At 40.2% G+C, this 18,174-nt stretch overlaps 1 long non-coding RNA gene across 1 annotated transcript; it reads right to left on the bottom strand.

Annotated features, from left to right (window-relative positions):
- Positions 1-9,767: 9,767 nt before the first annotated feature.
- On the bottom strand, positions 9,768-15,131 carry LOC137234654 (uncharacterized). Its single transcript, XR_010947855.1, has 3 exons — positions 15,097-15,131; positions 10,804-11,192; positions 9,768-10,744 (listed from the first exon to the last, which is right to left on the bottom strand). It is a non-coding gene; the product is annotated as an uncharacterized lncRNA (long non-coding RNA).
- Between the last annotated feature and the right edge of the window lie 3,043 nt (positions 15,132-18,174).

Genomic DNA, 18,174 nt, shown 5'->3' with positions numbered 1-18,174 from the left:
TTCAATAACTGACGAACTAAATTATGAGTATGGAATATCTCCTTTACATGCTAGGATAAGATGTATGGAATTTGTTTTGAAGCTGGCTTATACACTACCACAACAAGGAGAAGTTTTCGACGACAATACAACATGTAAGGAGAAACAAAACAGGAGAAAAAAAATAATTCAGGATGCATTCTATAAAGAGATTGGCCTTAGAGTTGACTGTCCAAAGTATGGATACGGAAATACATATGATGGTAACTCCTCAAGAAGATTTTTTGAAAACGATGAAGTGACTGCTTACATAACAGGAGTTGATAGAGATATTGTGGAAAGATTGGGAGTAATTTTAAATATTTTAAACTGCCATGAACAAGTTAGTGGACCCAAATTTGGAGAATATGCATCTAAATCTACAGAGTTGCTGCATCAAAAGTATCCTGAGAAGAAACTTACACCAACGGTACATAAAATTTTAGCACATGGAAAAATTTAATAGAGTACCAGTGCTTAGAGAATTTTCTGAGAAGCTCAAGAATCTAAGAACAAGGACTACCAAAGATATAAAGATATATGAGCACCTGCAAAGTACCACGAGTAGACAAAACGAAGACCTTTTCAACATGTTAGCTATCTCTTCTGATCCACTCATATCATCTATGAGGTATGTAAGAACATAAAAAGATCTTACAGATGCGTATAGCTCAGATATGGTTGCTTTGTTAGATATATGTTCCAGAGACGATGACTATGTTGAGATAGAATAAGTTTCTCACTTCTTATCACAACAATGAAAAAGAGATTTTCTAATCAATTTCGTTACTTTATTGAAAAATAAAATATCTATGTGTAACTTTTTATTTCAAATAAAAGAATTAATTAATTTAGTAATTTATAAATATATACTTTTAGTTATTGCATTTCCCTGAAGTTTATCAAATTTATTTTAAAGCTTAGGCATTTCGCCTTCAAACGAGTATTAATTTTTTATAGAAATCAATACGTCTATCGAGTTTGATACAAATTGGAAAAGCGGTTACTAAGATCAAACTTTTTAGCATATATGTATGCCACTCCCCTTTTCCAAAATTCGTTGGCTGTTTAATCTTTAGCTCAAATAATATTTAATTGAACCACTTTCAATAACTTTTAGTTATTAATAAAATTCATATTTGGTTGTAAATTAGAAAAAAAAAAACATGTAAAATTTTACGATGAGTTTTGAAGCACCTTGTTATTGTGGCACCAAAAACGAACATTTAAGTTTTATAAGAGTATTGCCATTTAAAAGAAACAATACGTCTATCGATTTTGGTAGTTATTGATTACGTGACTACTTAGATAAAACTTTTTATCATAAGTGGGCAGTGCCACGCTATCTTATCAAAATAATTAGTTTATCTTATTTAATGCTTAAATACGTCATTATAAGACAAATCTCATTTTTTTTATTTTTTACTAAAAACATTTTGTTTTTGCATTTTTCAAAAAATTTTCAAATTTGACGAATTTTTTTGAAGCACCCTGTATCTGTGATATTCTGAGCTTTCACACAACACTACTTCAAGTAAGCATTTTAAGTTTTTGAAATATCTTAAAAATGGTTCAAAAGTTATGATTTTTGCAAAGAAAAAACTCAAAAGCGCCACTGTGCGTCATCATAACTCAAAAAACATGACTTCAATTAATAACACATAAGCGTACCCAATATCATGATCTATGTTGTATAAAAAAATCTTCGTGATCAGTTAAAAATTTAGCACGTGGTATAAAAATGAATATATGCCTTTATATGCGCAACATATGGCAGTTAAAATCTTTGAATGGCTCTCCTGGAAAATTGTGTTATGAGTTATGACGACGTTGCAGCAAATGAGCGATATGTAGGAAGTGTGGGTTGGAAGAGAAAACGATCTCCACGTTTTGTGCTCATGCCCTGCGCTTGCCAGGCTAAGGCTCCAGCTATTAAGATTGATACATCTGTCAGATCTAGAAGCAGCAAGTGGCTTAAGTCTTAGAAAGCTTCTATTATTTTCCAAGAGGACGGAGTTATTTTATAAAATAGGTTCTGGTTTTTGATAGGGGTTTTCAGTTTGGTCGTTAAAACAAACTTCTGGTAACACTACGGGCTCATTCACTCTGTTCGGCCTGGGTGCGTCTGAAACCGGCAGTGGGTAGGCGCACACGGGTCGATCTTGGAGTGGATGGTTCGCTCAAAAGAAATAAATAAGAACACAAAGAGGAATTTCCTCGTTATAATATAATATTTAATTTAGAGTGAAGGAAAATATACAATGTGGTTACAATATTACCTTGGTGTTTTAAGTGACGATGGTGAACCTTGCGATGTGTGCTGGTTGGCGGTCAATCGAGAAAGAGGCCGGTTGTCCCGTTGATGACACCCGCTAAGCCGCGAAAAGGTCCTCTGGTATTAAGGAGGGGAAAAAAGCCACACACACAACAACCCCCACATATACGTGCATGGGTGCTGACAACCTGCATACACACGTGCATGTGTATGAAACGCATGCATGTGCATGCATGCACACAAATGTGGCGTGAGTGTGGGTGGCTGGAAATATTATTAAAACGTTAGGGTGGGGCGCCGTCAATCAGGTAAAAGTTAGGAATTGGCCCTAAACATGCCGCCCCCCTTGCGGTACGCAACATCACAGTCCGCCAAGGATCACCGACCGTGAAGAAGAAAGGAAAAAAAAAATAAAAAACTTATAACTAATTATATCTAACTTAACATAACGCCGGCCAGTCCGCCGGCTTGGCGGCACGCAAAATGGTTTGCGCAGTGTGCGAGCTTGGTCGCTGCTGCCCCGGTCATTCGCCAATTTTCCCGTTATGGTTTAAGGCCTGAGCCAGGTTTGCCTAGAGCTAGGGATTGCGAAAAGAAGTAAGAAGATACACGTGTTCATATTTCTTGCCGTTTATTACAAATTCATTGAAAATGAACAAGCATAGAATTTTGTATGAAGAAAATTCAATAAAAAATAACTTATTGTGATGATACAAGCTTTTAAACGCACACCTCCATTGTGAATTCATACAAGTGGCTAAGGTTTGATAGAAATGTTCACAATAGTAAACAGCTTCGATCACCTGTTCAATCGTTGTTCGATTACCTAAATCATTAGCTCACCAGTGGTTTTCAAACATTTTTGTAGACGACGGGTATATTGCTTTATTTATATATTTTAAAATGCCTGCATAGCTGGTGGCTTGAATTTAATCTATAAACTTCATTTTAGAAATGAATATTAATATGTAGTCTGATTTTCGGTATACAAATTTAAAAGAAAGCTGATTTGAAACAAATGTACAATTCATTGCACTTCAATTTAATAACGGCGAGCAAAAGAAAAACAAACCTTTATTCCCTTATCTGGCCATTCGCGACTGCCGTTCTCCCTGTCAGCTATTATTTGACACGTAGGTATGGCAATGGAGGAATCGAACGATTTTTCGCTGGTACAAATTCACAATGCAAGTCTTTTGCAACTGTGTACACCAAAAATTCAATAAAAATAACAAAGTATAAAAAAAATGCATTTGTTTCGGTCGTTACCGAACATTTTGATGTTGGGCCTTGGTTGTGCCCGAGAGTACCCAACCGAAGATGGTACTCTGAGCCAGCAAAGGGCCAAACGTGGTGGGCAGAATCCCTGGTAATATTATCTCCGCATATTCATCTGTTCCTAGGATGAGGCGGATCGGCGCGGAGCATGGAACTGCGGATCCGCCAGACGGAGATGTGCGTACGGGGCTGCGATAGCGCTGTCGATGCTGGTCGTGGGTGTCATGCGCCGAAAATTGGATAAGACCGCAGCATGGATCGCAATCCTTTTGTTCTGTCCGTGTCTTCCTCGGATACGCAGCAGACATCCTGCTTGCCCGCCAATGTTGCTGGTAGGAAGTTGGAGCTCCTGGGCGAGCTCATCCGCAATCACTGTGGTGGGGGAGCATCCATCGATTAAGGCGCGAACGAGGTGTAGCCGCCCCCCTGCTTCTATTTTCACGACCGCGGTGGGGGTGATCGCTACCGTCGGTATTATGGTGGCGGTGGCAGCTGAATGCGGGGCTAGGAGCCCTGCCCGGAAGGCGGACACTGTGGTGAGTTGTAACGATCCGGATTCGTTGCGGCGGTCCTGCGGCTGATGATGGGTGTGATGCCGTTGTTGCAGGCGAAGAGGCCTTGTCTCCGCTCTGCGGTCGCGCGAATATCGTCTCCGTTGGGGGTTCCTGGTTTGCCGGCGAAGAGACCGGGTCTCCGCTCGGCCGTTATATGTATGGCGGTATGCTGCCGCTGTCCCTTGTTGGAGCCGCTTCATCTCATGCTGCAATCGAGGTCGAAATGACTTGGCTGTTGGTGGTGTGGTCGGGCGAAGAGACCGCGTCTCCGCTCCGGTCCGGCTGGCATCGTGGTTTCGGGGTGGACGAAGAGGTCCAGTCTCCGTTCCAGCGTCCGACGCATATAAAGAAATCGAGTCGTCTATCCGCTCTCGGGGTGAGTCTAGCTCCTCTTCCACTTGGACGCTCCATGGCTTGGAGCGGGCTTCTCGGAGTAGCTGCTCCTCCTCGTCGATCGAGGCGATGTGTAGCATCATGTGGTGCTTCTCGCCGCACCGTTTACATCGCCCTTGGCTTGGGCACGCGTTCGAGCGGTGATCAGGGGCCAGACAATTTCCGCAGTAGCTTCCGCGTATCGCGACGTAGAGGCGCTCTTCTGGCTTTTTTGCCAGAAAGATTGGGCACAAGCGGATAGGGTGTCTCCCAAGACACACTCGGCATTCAGATGAATAACGCACTGCGTGCGCGGCGGCATTCCGTTTCAAAGCGGCAAAACGACCCATTTTTCTTAAAGGAATGCAATGGGTTTGAGTAGGTCGGGTCCTTGTCGAAGTGCAGGGGCGAATGGTCCCTAATTGTATTGTTGAGATTTGGGAAATTTTAGTAGCGCAAACATCTCTAGCAGTATAAATATTCATATTTGGCGCACATCATGTGCATGGCCTCTTTCCACGCACGTTATATGCCTGGGTCTTTAGTGCCCTATTCTGTTTATTTCGTGTCACCCGGTAGCGTTTTAGTTAGCCACGGGCACACTTGTGCTGCAGAAGAATGAGCATTTACGATTTTCGGTTCGCACATTCTGGTACCGAACCGGGTAGAAAGTGTATAGCGTGGGTTCTTTTGAGTCGCTGTTATTTGTGTTGTTGGTGCTAAAAACCAGCAACTTTCCTGCCCGCCGCAAAAAAAATGTCTGGACTGCAAAATTGTATGCCAATAAAGAAAAATATGTTCGTTTTGGAAGAGGGGAGAGATTTATAAAATGTATAATTTTTTATTTGTCGGTATTTCCCTCCGCTTATTTGTTCAACTTTTCCCAAGTACTCTTGTAGTCCTGTTTTATTGATGGCCTTTATCAAAAGGCACGGTTCCCGAAGGGTATTTGGCTCCGATACCGATTCCTCAGACTCGGGTTTTTGGGTACCCGTTTGCATCTTTTTATGCATCCCTAATATAATGTACATTTAAACTCGGCATATATATGTACATACGTTGGCATAAGTATATGGACAGTCAGTGCACGGACTTTACCGCATTGGTAGGTTTACTAACATTTCTGGCCCATTTTCATTTTCTACTACTACTACCACCGAGGCCCAAAATCTACCAATATTTCAGTATTTTCGCAACGTAACGTATACTGCGATAATTTTAAAGTATTGCATTGCCGAGCCCACCCAACTAACATTAGGAGGCGATACTGACCAAATCAGTCAATTTTGAAAATTTTCTGAAGAACTTAAACAGGAAATAAATTTTTGAGTAGAGAAATATAGTAACTGAGTACGCGAATATTTTCTGCGCTATTTTTTCAGTTTGTTGTTGTTTTTTTTTTTAATAGTTTGAACGAAAATAAAAGGTTCTACGTAAACGATTACCTGCCGAGATCGGTTATTTTGTGGCAGTACTTTTGGTACTTTGGAATATTGTTGTTGTGATTAGACGTTTTGGTGCATGTTTGTCAGTATTTCACACTCACGATACAGGAAAAAAGGTGAGTATCGTATAGGCATAAGCTCCCTGCAAAACCGCTCCACGTCATTTGACTAGTCATTTGACCGTCATTGTGCGGTCACGCCCCTTATTAAATTTTGGTCACGTTTGTTCAGGCGTCGGTAACTTTTTACACATTTTTCCCATTTCGTACCTATTTATGTGATTCCGCTCCCACTTATAGGATGTGGGCATAGTACTGTGCTGCTCACACACGTCACAATGCTCGTCAAATTTTCGGTTTTTTCCTCTACATTTTCGAGTCATTTGACAATCAATTTTACTGCGGTTTTACCGTTTATATAACCGCCATATAACTTGAATTTTACCTGCCGATTTACTTTACCTGTAGCAGCCACGAGAATAAAATATGAACCAAAAAAAAACTTTGTTTGAAACTATGTAATTTAGATCTTGTAATTTTATTTCTAATGTCGTTTTTGTCTTTTGTATTTTGTTATAAACAAATATAGACCGCCCCTGAAGAAGATAAGGATAATTATCGAAACGTTGGGCTAAATGGTGGAATATATCACATTTTATTTGCACTTGACCCTAATAGATCAGTAAAGCTGAAAAACTACATATAAATTAATAAAACTGATCGGAAATTACCATTAAATAGTTACTCCCGGAAAGCCTACCGGTAAAAACAAAGTTTATAGCAACCAACAACAAAAGCAACAAAGAAAGGGGAAAAATGAAACACTTCTACAAACACATGAAATTCAAATACGGTGATCATATCTGTATGACACTCAAACACTATAGTAAACAAAAAATCAAATATGCGAAGCTAACTGAGCAGCTAAAATTCTTATTAGAATGCAAGAGATACGAACTAACACCAAACCACTTGACGAATACTGTAAAATACATAAAAATACAAACAACGTCCGAAAGAGTAAAAACAAAAATTGAAAAGACCAAACAGAAATTTCTCTCGAAAATATTAAACATAGAACTTACACAAACCAACATCAACATCAAAACAACAAAAGATCTAATTTTTCACGCACAACAACAATTAAAATATGCATTAGGCGACCAGGAATTTGACCAGTTCATCACCAAACAAAAAATTCTGAGTACGAAGATAACAAAAGAGAAAGAAGCAACACTAGAAGCGAAAATGAAAAAACTTAAATACGAAAAAATAAGAAAACTAGGAATCAACATAAACAGCAATTGGTTTGTGAACAAAACCAACATCGAATTTCCCGAAGATGTGATGTGGCTACTATCCCTGGGACGAAAATTCACACTACCTACAACAAATACTAATTTTTCACCCATACATACAATTGCAGAAATAGAACAAGTAATTCAAACTATAGATAACGAAAAAGATAAAGAAGTCGCGAGAAGCCAAGTTAGCCACAGAATCTTACAGTTCAAAAGTAATATAAAACAAAACTCAGCCGAAAAATTTATCATAGAGACATACAACAAAACTAGAACATTTTTACATTTACACAGAGACAACATAGTTATTACGGATGCGGATAAAGGAAATAGAACTGTTGCGCTATACAAGACAGACTATATGGAGAAAATGAACCAACTGCTAGGCGACAAGAACACATACAAAGTCGTCAGAGTCGATCCCACAACAAAACTGCAAAAGAAAAACAATAGCATTGTAAACGAATTATACAAAGGAAAGTACATAAACTACAGAGAAAAACAACAGCTCGCAAGCTCGGCAGCAACCGCACCGAGATTTTATGGTTTACCCAAAATCCACAAACCCGAATGCCCCTTACGTCCAATTTCGTCTTCTATAAATGTTCCATGTTATGAATTGTCCATATATTTAGGAAAAATCTTGACGCCACTAATATCAGAAGACTACAACATTAAAAATTCATTTGACTTGAAAATAGATTAGCTGATGTAAATGTATGCAATGATGATGTGTTAGTATCGTTCGATGTCGTCTCGCTCTTCACCAACATACCGACGGCTTTAGCAATAAAGATAGTCATAAAAAAATGGGAAAAAGTCCAACAACACACAAACATACCGAAAAACAAATTTTTAACCATATTAGAGTTCTGCTTAAAAGAAAATAACTATTTCATGTACAATAACAATATTTACCAACAAACATTTGGAATGCCGATGGGTAACCCACTTTCCCCCACCATAGCGGACATTGTGATGGACGACCTTATACACAATATGTACTCTGAGCTGAACCAACAACAAAACACTGGTATCAAATTTCTTGTCAAATACGTAGACGACGTATTTGCAATAATAAAACGAAGCGACACGGAAATTATCTTAAGTACACTGAACAAATACCACAATAGACTGCAATTTACCAATGAAATGGAAAAAAACAACAACATCCCCTTCTTAGACTCCCGCATATATAGAGCTAACAATAAAATTATACTTGACTGGTACACAAAACCTACATCGCCTGGTCGCCTAATAAATTTCTTTTCATCACAACCCTTTAAGTATAAATTAAATACCGCCAAAAATTTCATACATAAAGTACTGACCATCAGCAATCAATGTTTTCATAACGCTAATATAGAAAAAATCAAAATGACGCTAAGAAGTAACAATTATCCCAATAAATTAATATGTAATCTAATTGACCGTAAACAACAAGAATTAATAAATATTCCCACACAAACCACAACGAAAGAGTCGCCGAATGAGCCAAAACAATATTTTAGTACGAGCTATATTCCCAGGCTCTCAGAAAATCTAGCACAACACATAACAAAAAACCCAAAAGTAACACTGGCTTACAAATCTAACCACACTCTATCAACATTCTTTACAAAAACAAAAAGCCCGATCGACATACAACAACAAAGTAACGTGGTATACCAAATAGAGTGCAAAGGAAATGAAACTGAACATTGCAACAAAATATATATTGGCACTACGAAGAGGGCGCTAAACACACGACTTGCAGAGCATCAAGCCGATATCAACAAAGAAAAATACAGCACGGCGTTATCACAACACGCGGTAAACAACAAACATACAGTAGATTTCACAACAACAAAAATAATAGACAAAGAGACGAGAGAAAGAACAAGGTACACACTCGAGAGCCTAAGAATAATGCAAAACAGAGAAAAGGCAATGAACAAGAAAGAAGATACACAAGACATAGCCGCGACTTACTTATTATGCCTATGACACAGATAATTAGTTTTAGTTTGACAAGTTTACCATATAGTGATGGTAGCATTTAATTTTTTTGTAAAGTAATAATAAAATCGTTTTTTAAATACCAATGTGAGTGAATATAAATAATTGTTTGTGAAGTAATATTTCATGTAAAATTCAAATTTATAATTGTGCAAAACTTTGTTTGAAACTATGTAATTTAGATCTTGTAATTTTATTTCTAATGTTGTTTTTGTCTTTTGTATTTTGTTATAAACAAATATAGACCGCCCCTGAAGAAGATAAGGATAATTATCGAAACGTTGGGCTAAATGGTGGAATAAATCACATTTTATTTGCACTTGACCCTAATAGGTCAGTAAAGCTGAAAAACTACATATAAATTAATAAAACTGATCGGAAATTACCATTAAAAAAATTTAATTTTCAATATTTATTATTTTCATTATTATTATATATGTACATGAAATTGGAACTTATATTAATACAGTTTATATAAAAAAGAAGTAAATACTTTAATAATAAATAAACTCGCTTAATTGGTTTCTGTTTTCCAATTGAAATCTTTTCTAAGAGAGCAGAAAATAATTTTAAGCTTTAGAAAAAACTCCAATTATTTGAATCAATTTACTCAACAACAGATTCGATTTACTCTTTTTTTCAGATCAAGAATATTCAAAGGTGTCGTGGAATCCGATTGCTGTCGTAATTGAATTTTAAAGTAATAAAGTAAAATATGAATTTAAAAATGTAGGACTAGTAATTGAGTCAGAATTATTATTGTTCTAAATCTAATCATTCAAGCAATAATTCCGCAACCCTTAGCAGGAGTATTGATTGCAATCGTATCACGGCATACCTTATTATATATGTATATGAAATTGTAACTTAAATTAATACAGTTGATAAAAAAGAAAAGTAAGAATTTTAATAATAAATAAACTCGCCTTATTGGTTTTTATTTTCCAATTGAAATCTTTTCCAAGCGAACAGAAAATAATTTTAAGCTTCAGAAAAAACTCCAATTATTTAAATAATCTACAACTTAAAGCTTAGTAGAAATTCAGATTAGGTTTACTCTTTTTTCAGATCAAGAATATTCAAAGGTGTCGTGGAATCCGATTGCTGTCGTAATTGATGAACTTAAAAATGTACGAATTGTAATTGAGTCAGACTTATTATTGTTCTAAATCTAATCATTCAAGCAATAATTCTTCAACCCTTAGCAGGAGTATTGATTGGTTTCAAAACTAATTCCGATAGCAATCGTATCACGTCCCTTATTATATATGTACATGATATTGCAACTTAAATTAATACTGTTGATATAAAGAAAAGTAAATACTCTAATAATAAATAAATTCTCTTAATTGGTTTTTATTTTCCAATTGAAATCTTTTCCTGTCGGTGGCAGCTGTTACAATAGCAGTTTCTAACTTTACACCATCCGCACAGTGTGATGAATAATTCACTGCCTTTTCCAATTGCTTGGCGACAGAAATTTTTGCTGTTTGTAAAGCTTTGGCTGTAATGCAAATATATAGATGGGTTAAAGTGGTTTTCGTATGTTATTCAACAACTCACCCTATACCACCATCACTGCCTCCTCATCGATTTTGAATATGTGTACTGTTTCAGTATTCAGACCCAGTTCGTTTGGTGCAATATTTTTGATTTGATGAATATGTATTCTATCCGCTAGGCAGACAATTAGGTGCAATCGATTCATTCATATACTGTGGGTATTTGAGCCGTAGACGCAATGGCAGATGTTTTGATTCTTTTTGAAGTGTAACATTTATATATAAACAGTTGGGTTTCTCTGCCGTCACCATCACCACTAGAGAGCTATTGAAGAAACGCTCGACCAAGATAATATGTGAGATTTACACTCATAGATTTCTTCCACCTTTTCATAGTTATTGATGGAGAAAATGCGAAAGCCATATTTACCATCCAATACCGAAATAGAACTGTAGAGGAAGAAACATTTTATAAAATTTAATAAAATAAAAAAAAACGCTTTTTTTGCTATAACTTAAAAAAATCATACTCAAACTTCTGCTTAACTTCTACATATCAATAGCTACCTTTACTACCAGGAGTCACTATTGCTTCTACGCCTATGCTATTGTTTCCTACATCGATGAGCTTTGTAATAAAATAAACAGCTATCTCCCCAATCTCTCCAGTTTTGTCGCCTCGCGAAACCTGATATTGTCACCAAATCATCGGTGACCTTATTTAAAACATGACCGCGCCAAACGTCGACCATATGGCATTACCCTACCGACTGTCTTACACCCTAAAATTTTGGGTGTGACTTTCGATCAGGATCTACATCTTGGAGAGCATGCACTAGCAATTGTAACGAAAATCGTCGTTGGTGTGAGGGCTTAGCCGATCTCCATAGCGCCCGACTATGAGGAGGAGCTGTTTAGGACTGGCATCTACGCCGTTTCGCCTCATAGGAGGGCGGCGGGATGTCGGTGACCAAGAACTGCCAACCCCCTAATCCAGGGTGTTATGCGGACCGTGCCTATTGGACGATTTGTAGCCAGGGGATAAATTCGGCTGTATTCGAACGGAGCCTTCCCGATACCGGACCACCTCGGGAAGAATTGATGGCCTTACCACAGTAAGGGGCGCTGCTGTGGCTGACGGTTCTTTCCCCGTATATAATACAGGACCGCTGAGCCCGCCTTGTCGGGCTGGTGGTCGTACGACAAAGATGAACGACTCATTACCTAATTTTCATAAGGACGATGATAAGAAGAGGACTGAGCCGCAAGCCAAGGACGACAAATACGTATTAAGCGATGCGTCGGACTCGGGGAGCGAGAGTAGTGCTGATTCAATGAACTCCGTGTTGGAGTAGCACACAAATGAAAAAGGAGTAGAAGAGTGGAGAAGGGTACGGAGTAAAGAGCACTCTCGAAGTACCGTGCAGTACTAAGAATTGTACAACCCTTGGGAGCAGTGGTGGACCCAACAGAAGAGGAGATCGAGCGCTTGGCATGGGCTCATTAGGCGGTAGAAGTAGGTCGAAGGCAGTTCAAAAGGTTTGCTGCGAGAAACCCTCGGTTCTGCAACCGGTATGAGGAGGAAGAAGCGTCGAATGGCAGAATGAAAAGGCAACGTTCGGCGAAAGGCGACAAGCCTGCTTTCAAGAGGCAGAAAGGGCCCAGTCCCAGAGCCGCGACGCAGGGCAGTCCCATAGACAAGACAAGTATGCCCAAAGCTGTATGACAGATGGGCCCCAAAAGCGAGGTAGCAACTACCTCGAAGGCTGCGAGTCAGAGGGAAGTTCCAACTATGGAAGTAGGAGGTAAGCCAAAGGGAGATAACGCTAAGACTCCGACTTTCTCGGAGGTGCTAAAGGGAGCTAAGACTCCGGCTTTCTCGGAGGTGCCAAAGGGAAATAACACTAAGACGCCGGCTTTTCCCGAGAAGATGAGTGATGTGGCAAAGCAGTCACTGACTGTGGCGCTGGTTGATCGTAGCAGTCCTTTCGAACAGATGACTAGTGAAAGGTGGAGATCTGTAGAAAAGGAGCTTATTAGCTTAATGCTTAAGATGATTCGGGAATAACCAACTAAGCTCCTTCCAACCTCTGGTTGGGGGGATGGTATAATGGTATGAAGATGATAGCGTGCGACAACATCGCGAGCTTGCGGTGGCTGGAGGAAGTGGTTCCAAACCACCAAAGGCATGCACGAACGCGTGTTTTGAGATGGTGGATAAAGCGCAAATCCCCAAGGTACCAAAAGTTAAGGTATGGATACCATGCGTGATGAAGTCGGAGGATACACTGCGACTTTTGCAGAATCAGAATCCGAACATACCGACACAGGATTGGAAGGTACTTACTGTATCTCGGCCTACGGAGGAAGGTCAATTATACATCTTCCAAATAAACAACCAGGCGGGGGATATATTGTACGCGCAGCTTGGAAAAATGTCCTTAGGTACAGGCAAAATTTATATGCGACTCAGGAAAAGAAGGTATTAAAGTCCTAACACGCTGGACGTTGGCGAAGTCGAAAAGGACCTCAAAAGCCTCAGGGAAAAAAGACAGGTGGAGGTAGCCCACGTCACTCCGAATGTGTTAGAAGGGGACCAACAGCCAGATGGTGCTGTGAGTCGCACAGAGGAACACCCGGCACAACAGGTACAAGAGGTTGAAGGGAGTTTCGAACACTATAAACCAAAAGGGCTAGGGGAGGACGACGACGTCACGATGAAGGTGCTGGAGGGGGACAAGCAGCCCATTGGTGCTGCGAGTCCTACAGATAAACCTCCAACACAGTAAAGTGGCGTCGAGCGAACTCCTCCTCCTAACGCGCTGATCCAGGAGCCGTGGCTTCCATCGGGAGGAAAAGCTTCTGGGCTTAGCGGGCGCGGATTTGGCGTTTACTATGCGCAAACGGAAGGACGGGTGCGAGCTGTAGTAATGGTAAGGAAACAGCTGCATTCATATATGCTGCCTAATTACACTACTGAGGACCTCGTAGTGGTGGTGAAATCGCCGGGCTCGGATGGTACATGTCCGGCCATGCTACAAATTTCAAGTAGGGCGGTCGTGGGATGGCTTAAAATAATATTCGATGGGTGCATAAACTGAATCATGTACCGCACTCTTGTAGAACTGCTCGTGTACCTTTCCTACCAAAGGCGGGGAAGATCGGTCACGTGTATCCCAAAGATTATAGACCCAATAGCTTACCATCATTTCTGCTCAAAACCTTTGAGAGGCTGATAGATGTGTACATAAAGTCCAACGTGGATGAAAAGCTGCTCTCCACAATACAACAGGCGTACACCGAAGGCAAGTCAGTAGACACCGCATTGCATAGGGTGGCAATAAGCATAGAAAAAGCCCTGGAATATAAGGAATATGCTCTAGAAGTCTTCTAAGCATTGCCGGGGCTTTCTAAATGGGCCATTATTGATGGTCTTAATTACGTTAAAGTACATCCAGCCTTACCCAGATGGATTGACTGCATGTTAAACTGCAGTAAGATTACATCGCAATGGGGATTGTACGCGGCCACGAAATTAGTGGACAGGGGCACTCCGCAGGGAGGGGTGCTATCACCTCTGCTGTGGACGCTAGTCGTTAACCAACTGCTTAAGGGATTCTACGAGGGACCAGAAAAACTTACGGTTTACGCAGATGACGTTGCATATCTTCTTGTTTACAAAGAGGTACAAGGTCCCTAATTGGACCAGGCCTAAGTTAGGAGGGGCGACCTTACGGGAGAAACCTTGCACAAAATATCTAGGAATGATCTTAGACAGTAAGCTGTCATGGAAGCTCAATGTGGAGGAGAGGGTGAGGAAGGTTTCTACGGCACTTTATGCATGTAAAAGATTGCAAAAGAACCGGCATATACGTTCAGAAGGAACTCGATGACGATGCCTCAAAACTGACAACCAAAAGCAATAATTATCATTTCACTGACACAAATTTTATAGTTTTTTTTCGGGATTTGGACACAATGTTGTTATTGTTTTTGTAGCGATAAGGTTGCTCCCCGAAGGCTTTGGGGAGTGTTATCGATGTGATGGTCCTTTAGCCGGATACAGATCCGGTACGCTCCGGTAACACAGCACCACTAAAGTGCTAGCCCGACCATCTCGGGAACGGTTTATGTGGCCACATTAAACCTTCAGGCCATCCCCCCTACCCTCGTTCGGCCTTTACCTTTCTAACTAACAGGAAGGCAAAAGTAATTGTCAAGTGATAAGTTGCCATTGTTTAACATAGTGCAAATACACTAGCGATTCGTCTCTGATCCGCATCGAAAGTTCGTTTCGTAATAGAGAATGAGGCCCTAAGATTAGACATTTTTTTCAATTTGTATTTTGACTTACCAGCAACAACATAATCATGTTTAATTGTACGCCGCACAAGCATTATAGCATCATGTAACGAAGTTCAGTTTCTTCCAAAAATTGTTCAACACTGCCACGTAAAATCAACGTACTTGTTCTAGCATTAACGCAGCCTTTAAATAATTATAAGCTATAAAACTAAACTATAAAACTAAAACTATAAATAAACTATTAATGTCAAACCTTGGAAAATGTTGAAACGTTCACCACCAACCTGACGTTCTTCAAAGTAATCACATTGACCCAAAACACTTGAATTAATATCGGTAGTAGTGCAGTTTACGGTACCCACCTAAAGTTGGGCTAAGATTTTCGAGTGAGGTATCAAAAGACGCGTATTAATCGCGAGAACAATAATCCGAAGGCGGAAAAGAAAAATGTTATCACTGTCCGGAGATATTTGCAGTTGAAGCTGGCGATTTTCATGTGGTTGTTGTTGTTGTACCCACAAAAAAAATTGGCACCTTACTTATCTAGTTTATTCTACAGAATACGCCATTCAGCATCAACAATTTTCTGATACTCTTGGACATAGGAGGACATTGCTGTGGCAGATCATTTTTCCAATAAAGCCCTTTGTTGCTCCTTTGATTGGCGCTTCGACATGTACAGCCATGTCATATTTTAGCATGCATAATTGTAATGCTTTACGTATAGCTTTAATGATGATATGTGCATGCACGCCTTCCTCAACATCTGGCTTAACTTGTTTTAAGATTTCACATGCTTAAAATACTACTGAAGTGGTGCCATCGCCGACCTGATAAGAGAAACATTTTTATTCTACACATTCTAATATAACAAAAAACTTACCTCAGCATTTTGAAATTTGGCGATGTGTACTAGAGTTTTACGGCTGGATTCACAATATCCAATAGTTTCATAATGGTTGCCCCATCATTTGAAATTGTGGCCTTACCACTGGAACCAACAATATGCTTGTCCATACTACGTGAACCCAATGTAGTGCGTACAGTGCCACAATTGAATGCGAGGCATTGATGTTGGATATGAGTTGAGGTTTACCATGAGAGCTATCGGTACCCAAGCATTTTTTACACAATTACTCATGTACCCAATACAAGTTCAGGACGTTCATATTTATCGACACGCTGTCCGGTATGGCCCAAATGTTGGTAATATGCAGTTGGCACTGTTGAGAAAAAATATGGATCAATGAACACAAGTAAAAGTGAAAGATTTTTTTTACCATCTCTTGTTACTTTACACATTAGACATTGGAAACGACGACAGCAAGTTGCTATTGAGCCTTGCAACGATTACATCTAATTGCACCCAATTCAACAAATTTATAATGGGTGGCTCATATTCACCCTCAACCGTGCGTGCCATTGGTGAGACGGTAAGTGTAATGGACAAAGCTGTTGTTTTTAATAAATCAGCTGTTGCAGGTATGTAATACAAAGACGACCTGCAAAGAAGAAAGATCAATGTAATTGCCAAACAAAACATTAATTTCGATTATCGATACCTAACGTAACGTGGCGAGGAGTTACCTGATCTTCTACTACATATTTTGTGGTCACCAATGGTCGTAATAAACCCTGTTCATTAGTAATAAAAGCACCACCAGCGCTATTTTGATTTTCAATGATAACGCTTATCGGATTTGGCATCTGATCGGGATCTAAACGGCGTTGGGCTTGATCATAGTGTTTCGGCTGTTGTTGTTGTTGTTGTAGCAATGCTCGCCCCACCTAATAGCCGCGACCGATCACAAATTGTCATCAATATCCTCTAACGGGAGTCCAAGGAAACTTGCCGTTTCAACAGGGGTGGACCATAAGGAAAGGGGTGTTAGAGGCGTTGGTTCCACATTACAATTGAAGAGATGGTTGGTGTCATGTGGGAACACATTGCAAGCGGGGCATACATTTTGTATGTCGGGGTTGATTATGGATAGGTAAGAGTTTAACCTGTTACAGTATCCAGAACGAAGTTGAGCAAGAGTGACACTCGTTTCCCTGGGGAGTATGCGTTCCTCTTCCGCAAGTTTTGGATAATTTTCGTTAAGTACTGGATTCACCGGGCAATTCCCGGCATAAAGGTCCGACGCCTGTTTATGGAGTTCACCAAGGACCTGCTTGTGTTTTTTCACTTCATACGGCTGGGTTCTCAGGTGCCGTATTTTCTCAAAATGCTTACGGAGATGACTCCTTAAGTCCCTAGGCGGTGCTGGTTCATCAATCAGATGTCTGTTGGGATGCCCAGGTTTCTGGGTATTCAACAGGAACTGTTTGGTCAGCATCTCATTTCTCTCCCTGATGGGGAGTATTCTCGCCTCATTATACAGATGGTGTTCTGGAGACATAAGAAGATAGCCCGTGGCGATTCTGAGAGCAGTATTTTGGCAGGCCTGTAGTTTCTTCCAGTGGGTGATTTTTAGGCTTGGCGACCATATGGGTGACGCGTAGCACGTAATCGGCTGATTAATTGCTTTGTATGTAGTCATGAGCGTTTATTTATCTTTTCCCCAAGTACTGCCAGCGAGGGATGTGAGGATTTTGTTACGGCTCTGAATTCCCGGAGCAATTGCGGCTGCGTGCTCACCAAAATGTAGATCCTGATCAAACGTCAAACCCAAGATTTTGGGGTGTAGGACAGTCGGTAGCGTAGTGCCATCGACGTGGATGTTCAAAATGGTCGACATTTGGGGCGTCCATGTTGTAAATAAGGTCGCGGAAGATTTAGTCGGTGATAATGCCAGGTTTCGCGAGGCGAAAAAACTGGAGAGATCAGGGAGGTAGCCGTTTATTTTATTGCATAGCGCATCGATCTTTGGGCCTGGGCCTGTGGCCATTATTGTGCAGTCATCGGCGTAGGAAACGATTGTGACTCCTTCGGGTGGTGAAGGTAGCTTAGATATGTAGAAATTAAACAAAAGTGGGGATAGGACACCACCCTGTGGCACCCCTTGTTTAATTCTCCTTGGGTTTGATGTTTCGTTTCTAAATAGCACCGATGCCTGCCGACCACCCAGATAATTTCCGGTCCACCTCTTAAGACATGGGGGAAGTGTAGACCCTTCCAGGTCCT

This window comes from Eurosta solidaginis, chromosome X (assembly GCF_040869045.1).
Source record: "Eurosta solidaginis isolate ZX-2024a chromosome X, ASM4086904v1, whole genome shotgun sequence".
Classification (NCBI taxonomy): Eukaryota; Metazoa; Arthropoda; class Insecta; order Diptera; family Tephritidae; genus Eurosta; species Eurosta solidaginis.
The sequence above is the reverse complement of the archived record's forward strand: the minus strand, read 5'-3'. Positions and strand labels throughout refer to the sequence as shown.